The sequence below is a fragment of the Anomaloglossus baeobatrachus genome, chromosome 9 (assembly GCF_048569485.1).
Source record: "Anomaloglossus baeobatrachus isolate aAnoBae1 chromosome 9, aAnoBae1.hap1, whole genome shotgun sequence".
Lineage (NCBI taxonomy): Eukaryota > Metazoa > Chordata > Amphibia > Anura > Aromobatidae > Anomaloglossus > Anomaloglossus baeobatrachus.
This window is the reverse complement of record NC_134361.1, coordinates 27,858,399-27,865,078: the sequence shown is the minus strand read 5'-3', so window position 1 is coordinate 27,865,078 and position 6,680 is coordinate 27,858,399. Positions and strand designations below refer to the sequence as shown.

The 6,680-nt window shown below is 45.6% G+C and overlaps 1 pseudogene; it reads left to right on the top strand.

Moving 5' to 3' along the window:
* Positions 1-53: 53 nt before the first annotated feature.
* LOC142250350 (heat shock 70 kDa protein-like) lies at positions 54-3,343 on the top strand (annotated as a pseudogene).
* The last annotated feature ends 3,337 nt before the right edge of the window (positions 3,344-6,680 follow it).

Here is a 6,680-nt window from a genome sequence, read left to right as displayed (position 1 = left end):
CGCACGCGAATAGTCTCCGTCGTCTATGAGGAAAGCTGCTCCGTGATTGGCTGGTAAGGCTCGGGAAACTTCGGGAGAGTCGCTTAGCGACGCCTGCAGCGTTTGAGGACTGAGTTGTGATTGGTTAGAAGAGTTGTGACGTGTCTTCTGTGCACATATATAAAGCGCTGAGGTAGTACAGATTTAGTTAGATAGATAGTACTGTGGTATCCTGACGCAAGAGCTGTAAAGCGGAAACCTATACCAAGACTCTGCTCTGCCTTCTGACTTGATTTTCCTGACTCATCCTGAGAGGAGATGGCATCTAAAGGGGTGTCGATCGGCATTGACCTGGGCACCACCTATACCTGTGTGGGGGGCTTCCAGCATGGCAAGGTGGAGATCAGCGGCCGCCAACGACCAGGGAAACTGCTCCACCCCCAGCTATGTGGCCTTCACCGACACCGAGAGACTGATCGGAGACTCCGCCAAGAACCAGGTGGTGCTCGGCCCACAGAACACGGTGTTTGATGCCAAGTGGGTGACATGAAGCACTGGCCCTTCCGGGTGGTGAGTGATAGTGGAAAGCTCAAGATGAGAGTGGAGTATAAAAGGAGAGCAGAAGACGTTCTACCTGGAGGAGACGGCAGAGGCTTACCTGGGTCATCAAGTCACCAACGCCGTCATCACCGTGCCACCCTACTTCAATGTCACCAACGCCGTCATCACCGTGCCACCCTACTTCAATGTCACCAACGCCGTCATCACCGTGCCACCCTACTTCAATGTCACCAACGCCGTCATCACAGTGCCACCCTACTTCAATGTCACCAACGCCGTCATCACCGTGCCACCCTACTTCAATGTCACCAACGCCGTCATCACCGTGCCACCCTACTTCAATGTCACCAACGCCGTCATCACAGTGCCACCCTACTTCAATGTCACCAACGCCGTCATCACAGTGCCACCCTACTTCAATGTCACCAACGCCATCATCACAGTGCCACCCTACTTCAATGTCACCAACGCCGTCATCACAGTGCCACCCTACTTCAACGACTGCCAGCGCCAGGCCACCAAAGACGCCGGTGTCATTGTCAGGGTCAACATGCTGAGAATCATCAATGAGCCCACAGCAGCTGCCATTGCCTACAGCCTGGATAAAGGAACCCGCGGGGAGCGCAATGTCCTCATCTTTGACCTGGGCGGTGGCACCTTTGATGTTTCCACTATCGCCATCGATAAGGGGTGAAGGCCACAGCAGGTGACACTCATCTGGGTGGAGAGGACTTTGATAATAGAATGGTTAACCACTTTGTTGATGAATTCAAATACAAACATAAGTGCATTACCCAAAACAAGACGGCCCTAAGGAGACCGAAGACAGCCTGCGAGAGAGCCAAGCGCACCCTGTCCTCCAGCACCCAGGCGAGCATAGCGATTGACTCCTTTTATACATAGTTACATAGGTTGAAAAAAGACTTAGGTCCATCTAGTTCAACCTTCCTGCACCAATTATACATTTTGTCATTAAGTCATTTATAACCAACAATGTTGTGTGTACTCAGGAAATCATCCAGCCCTTTTTTAAAAGCTGTTATAGTATCTGCCATTACTACCTCTTCTGGTAGAGCATTCCACTGTCTGACTGCTCTAACTGTAAAGAACCATTTCTTGTTTAGCTGCTGGAATCGCTTTTCTTCCACTCGCAGTGAATACCCTCTGGTGTTTGAGGGCATTGATTTATATACCTCCATCACCAGAGCCCACTTTGAGGAGCTGTGTTTTGACCTCTTTCGTGGTATTTTAGAACCTGCTGAGAAAGCCCTACGAGAGGCCATGTTGGACAAATCCCAGATCCATGAGACTGTCCTCGTGGGGAGCTCCACACGTAACCCCAAGGTGTAGAAGCTGCTGCAGGACTTCTTCAATGGATGAGAGCTGAACAAGAGCATTAATCCAGATGTAGCGGTGGCCCATGGGGCTGCTGTCCAGGCCACCATCCTCATTGGAGACAAGTCCTTAGATTGAGGATCTCCTTCTAGATGTGGCTCCTTTATCTTTGGGTCTAGAGACGGCTGGAGGGGTTATGACCATCCTCATCAAACACAACACTACCATCCCCACCAAGCAGACTCTTATTCTTATTAATATACATTTTTATTCAGGTGTAGGAGGGTGAGAAAGCCATGACCAAGGACAATAACTTCCTAGGTAAATTTGATCTGAATAGACTTTCCTCAGCTCCCTAAGATGTACCCCGAAATTGAGGTGACTTTTGACATAGACCCTAATGGTTTTTTTCAATGTGTCCACTCCGTCCAAGAGCTCATAGAAACAAAGAAAGTAGAGAAAAAAAGTATTCAGCTCACCCATGTAAGGTCCTCCAGTCTGCAGTTGATGCACGTAGTCCTGCGGACAGGCAGGTCCAGCTTCAGAGTAAACGGTAATCGAAAATGAGTGGGACTCAGCACCAATATCGATGAATAAAAATCTTCATGCTTTATTTGAAAAGTTTAAAAATAAAGAAAAGGGTCACAAATCATCCAAAATCGCCATGCGACTTGCCGATTGCATGGCGATTTTGGATGATTTGTGACCCTTTTCTTTATTTTTAAACTTTTCAAATAAAGCATGAAGATTTTTATTCATCCATATTGGTGCTGAGTCCCACTCATTTTCTATTACCTCATAGAAACAAAGCAAGATACTAATTACTAACGTCAAAGGCCAACTTAGCAAAGAGATCGAGAAAATGGTGCAAGAAGCTGAGAAATACAAAGCTGACGATGATGATGCTAAATGATAATAAACGATAACATTTCTGCCAAAAACTCCCTTGAGTCCTACACCTTCAACATAAAGAATATGGTTGAAGATGAGAACAAGAAGGGGAAGATCAGTGAGGATGAGAAGATGATCATCTCAGACAAGTGTAAGGAAACAATCACCTGGCTGGAGAACAACCAAATTGTTGAGAAAGAAGAATATAACCATAAGCAGAAAGAAGCGAAGGTGTGCCAACCCAATATTACCAAGAGGTGCCAGGGAGGTATGCCAGGAGGAACGCCCAGTTCCAGCTGCGGTTCACAGGCCAGGCAGGGTAGCGGCTCTGGGCCAATTATTGAGGAGGTGTATTAAGAAATGTAATCTAAAAGTCCAGATTTAAAGCAAATGGTAGTCTTGCTGCTGAGTGGTGCCTCTTATTGACCGATGTTTAACTTAAAAATTTCAATTCTTGATTTTTGGCAGAATAAGACTTTCAGAAATTCATACTGTGATGTAAGTTTACACTGCTGGTTAGTGTCGATACTACACATTGTAAGAAATTAATTGTAAAACTAATTTTATTAATAAATTTTATTTTTTTAGCCTTAAGACTGCTTTACACGCTGCGATATCGCTCGTGAACGCACCTGCCCCCGTCGTTTGTGCGTCACGGGCAAATTGCTGCCCGTGGCGCACAATATCGCTAACACTCGTCACACGTATTTACTTTCCTAGCGACGTCGCTGTGGGCGGCGAACAACGTCTTCGTTAAGGGGGAGGTTCGTGCGACGTCACACAGCGGCCGACCAATAGAAGCGGAGGGGCGGAGACCAGCCTTATTAACGACACGCCCACCTCGTTGCCGAAGGACGCAGGTAAACTGTTGTTCGTCGTTCCCGGGGTGTAACACGTAGTGATGTGTGCTGCCTCAGGAACGATGAATAACCTGCGTCCACAACGACCAACGAGATTTTGAAAATGAATGACGTGTCAACGATTAGGTGAGTATTTTTGATCGTTAACACTCGCTCGGAGCTGTTACACGCAACAACGTCGCTAACGACGGCGGATGTGCGTCACGGATTCCGTGACCCCGACGACATATCGTTAGATATGTCGCTGCATGTAAAGCCCCCTTTAGTGTTATATAGACACAAAGTCTGAGTTCACATGTCCTGTTATCATCTGTTAGAACGAGATCCTGCAACAATCAATCGTTGTCAAGTTAAATAAAGAATTATAAAAAAAAAGAACGGATCCTGCAGAGATCCGTTGGCAAAATGTCTGTCAGATCTATTTCTTTTTTTAACATGGGAGTCTACGGAGGATGGATCAGTTAACGGATTGCTATTTATCTTCCATTTGTATTGGATCCTGTAAGGTAAAAATTGATCCGTTATAAATGCAAGTTAAACGGATGGCTAAATAGCTATCTGTTAACGGACCCATTCTCCACAGATTTCAATGTTACCACAATGTTACCAAACTCTCCCCTCTCCAATCCATTTTTTAAGAGGGAAACAGATTGGTAGAGAGTTGCAATAGTCCATATGAGCAAGAGTTTTTGCCTAGTCAAAGGTAAGAAAAGGTCAAATTCTAGAGATGTTTTGAGGTGTAGGTGACATGAACAAGCGGTTGATTGAATTTAGGCAGTGAAGGAAGATCTGAGTCAAATAGAACGCTAAGAAAGCGTGCATGCTGCTTACCCATATATATATATATATATATATATATATATATATATATATATATATATATATATATATATGTTTCTTTCAGGTTTCACTTTTGAATAGTTTATATAATCGTTGGATTAATCAAGGAATTGCAGTTGTAGTAATTACTAATTTTTGTTTGCGGTCTCCTAAAGTTCCATGGTCATTCGTGTGCAGTCTTCCTTTTCCCTTTTACTATCTCACTGTTCTTTGTTCTTTTGAGCACATTGGTTCTAGTTATCGATGCTCTGTTGCGTTCACCACTCATGGACATACTCTGCCGCTTTGTGGAAGCCATGTTCCATGCTACTTACCGTCCCTGACGTGCACATCATCTCCGGTCCATGGAGCGCTTGATCTATTCTGATCCATGCTGAGGAACTCCTGTGAGGCGTATGACCAGATCCAGTCTGCCCTTCAACGTATGCATACAACCCGAACTGCAGCCTCCGACTGTGCTGGGTAGCAAAGCCTTTTGAGGCAATCACTGCAATCAAACGATTCCTGTAACTCTCAATGAGACATCTGCACTTCTCGACATGTATTTTGGTCGCTCCTCAAGAGCAAACTGCTCCAGTTGTCTCGTGTTTGAAGATTGCCTGTTGCAGACTGCATGTTTCAGCTCTTTCCAAAGATGCTACATAGGATTTATGTAAGGGCTCATAGAAGCCACTTCAGAATAGTCCAATGTTTTTCTCTTAGCCATTCTTGGGTGTTTTTAGCTGTGTGTTTTGTCATTATCCTGTTGCAAGACCCATGACCTGCGACGATTTATGCCTCTTTCACACGTTAGTATTTTGCATCAGTTTATCACCAGTATTTGAATGCCATAACCAGGAGTGTCTCCAAAACACAGAACAGGTGTCAGTCTTTCAATTTTAGTTCTTGTCTGTAAGTTCCACTCCTGGTTTTGGCATCTAAATACTGATGAAACACTGATGCAAAACACCAGTGCTTTTTTTGTAAAAAAATATTTGCTGGTAAGCAACTCTGAGGCGAGGAGCAGGAGCAGGAGAAGGGGGGGAGGGGGTTCTGTCAGGCACGCCGCCAGCCAACATTGAGTGGCGGGGTGTGCCGGTGCCGGTGCCAGTGGAGAGAGTGGACGATCATGTGAGCACAAGTATGAGATTTGTACACTTCTGGCCACATTCTGGTTTGATGTGTCCGGCCTCAGTCAGTTCATTTTCATTGAGCATGTCTGTTCAGCACGTGACCACATCTATGTAAATCGCATACTTGCAGCTTCATAACCTCCCACTCTCACTGCCGGCACCAGAGAATCTCAACAGCGGGCAGTGTGCACACTGTGAGAATTCAGAAGGCTGCAGTCACAGAGTGACACACAGAGTGACTGCAGACTCATCACAAATTTGGACAACCCCTTTAATGCTGCTAACAACATAAATAAAAACATAGTAATCCTTGTCAGAGGGCACAAGACTTTATTAAAGAGATTGTCCACTACTTTAACATTAATGACCTTTCGTTAGGATAGGTCACAAATGTGACTGGTTGGGGTCCGGCACCTGGCAACCCCGCCAATTCCCTACTCTAGGTGCCGGTGGTGGCCGGAAGTGCTCAGTTCTGGATCTGCTCAGTCTTCTGATAGTGGCAGCAGTCTCCTATTAAAATCAATGAGGTGGATGTGCAGTACCTGGCCGCAGACACCATCAGAGGACTGAGCAGATCCAGAAATAAACATTTCCGGCCACCTGCACCATAATCAGCTGATCAGTGGGGGTCCCATTGCGCTCACATCAGAAGCAATGCGCAAGTGGGACCCAGGCCTAATGATGGGACACAGTCAGTATCACAAATAAACATTTACATTCAGGTACCTTATTGATGATGTTGTCTCTGAGTCATTTCTTTCTATTCTTCATCTTGTCCTGACGCATGACTTTTCACATTCACAGCTCGTCTCTGCAGATTTCCATCTTCTCCGGTCTTCTGCAGCACATCCCGACACGATGCCCCTAAAATAGGAGAATGATTATAATACTTCTACTTAAAAATATCTGCCCTACACTGTGCCCCAGAATAAATAATGGCCCCTCACAGTATTCTCTGCACAAAATATGACCCACACTGTCCCTCTTATGGTACATGCCCTCCATATTCCCTCTTTCCAAACTGAGCCTACTGTTTCCAGTGTCCTTTACACTGTGTCCCTTTATACTGCCCAGTCTTTATACTGTGCCCTCATCACACTCC